This window comes from Tupaia chinensis, unplaced genomic scaffold (assembly GCF_000334495.1).
Source record: "Tupaia chinensis unplaced genomic scaffold, TupChi_1.0 Scaffold000020_1, whole genome shotgun sequence".
Classification (NCBI taxonomy): Eukaryota; Metazoa; Chordata; class Mammalia; order Scandentia; family Tupaiidae; genus Tupaia; species Tupaia belangeri.
The window spans coordinates 395,841-397,438 of record NW_006159450.1 but is presented as its reverse complement, the minus strand read 5'-3'; positions in this window follow the sequence as shown (position 1 = coordinate 397,438).

Genomic DNA, 1,598 nt, shown 5'->3' with positions numbered 1-1,598 from the left:
GGGCCGCGAGCGGGTGGGCGGGGCGAGTCCTGGGGAGAATGGGCCTTGAGCGGGCGGGGTAGGGTGACGGGGTGGGCGGGGCCTGAATTAACCATGTGGGCGGGGCGTATCGGGTGGGCGGGGCCGAGAGCAGGCTCCAGGCGCTGGGTCTACCCGCGACCTCTGCTTCCCCGGGTGCTGCCGCCTCCTAGGCCCGATGCGTGTTACACACCGTGCCCATTCTGGAAAAGCCGGAGTGGGGAGACAGTGCGGGTCGGGGTAGGGTGACGGGGTGGGCGGGGCCTGAATTAACCATGTGGGCGGGGCGTATCGGGTGGGCGGGGCCGAGAGCAGGCTCCAGGCGCTGGGTCTACCCGCGACCTCTGCTTCCCCGGGTGCTGCCGCCTCCTAGGCCCGATGCGTGTTACACACCGTGCCCATTCTGGAAAAGCCGGAGTGGGGAGACAGTGCGGGTGGAAATCTTGCCCACCTTGAGATCCCAACCCCTCTTCTTCCCCTCCCTGGGCATGCGCCCACACCCCTGACTCTCTTCCCACCCTAAGGCTCCTCCCATCCCTGGGACTCTCACCCAGGCACCCTGCCCAGTCCCCCAATCCCTCCTCGCCTCCCATCTGGACCCCCCTCCCAGCGCCCTTCCCGTCTTCACAGACACCTCGCTTTACGTGGGTTCCCCTCATTTCCTCTGCACCCACGCCCAGCTGGGTGCCCCTGGTTCTGCCCAGAACCCCTGGTCTTGAGGGTCTGAGTTTGTCCCTGCCGGTCTCATGCCCTCCTCGCCCTGGAAGTCCCAGAGAGGGCCCCATTTGAGCTGACGTGGTCCACTCCTATCTGTCTTCCGAGGGAGGGACCCAGGGAGGCAGGTTTCACAAGAAGACCCCTGACCTGTCTGAGCTCCGCCAGTCACTGTGGCATCCTGGGAGTAACCCCAGAGCACGGGGACGCCCTTCTCGCACCTCTTCTGGTAGTGGGGCTCCCAGATACCCTCACCTTGGGTGTGCCCAACTTTGGGGTAACCTCCCTGGGATATCCCAGTCTGTGTGTGGGTCCACAGAGCAGTGTGATCAAGTGTGAGCAACACACGGTGTGTGAAGGGTATGCAGAGTGCACGTGGGTGTACATGGAGGCACAAGGAGTGTGGCGGGGTGTAGTCGAAAAGTGGGCAGAGTGTGCAGGGGTGCAGGGAGGGGGAGCAGGCACGGGGTGTGTGCAGGGAGCGGGGGGGTGCAGGGAGGGGGAGCAGGCACAGGGTGTGTGCAGGGCACAGGGAGGGGTGTGGGAAGGGGCACAGGATGAAGGCAGAGGGTGCAATAGGACTATGGCTTGTACAGAGTGGCTGTGGGTGTGGGGTGGCGGTGGGCGTGTACATGGTGGCCGTGGGCGTGTATGGGGTGACTGTGGGCGTGCAGGTGGTGGCTATAGGAGTGAACAGGGTGGCTGTGGGTGTGTACAGGGTGGCCATGGGTGTGTACAGGGCAGCTGTGGGAGTGAATGGGTGGCTGTGGGTGTGTAGGGGGCAGCTGTGGGTGTGTATGGGGTGGCCGTGGGTGTGTACGGGGCAGCTGTGGGAGTGAATGGGTGGCCGTGGGTGTTTACGGGGC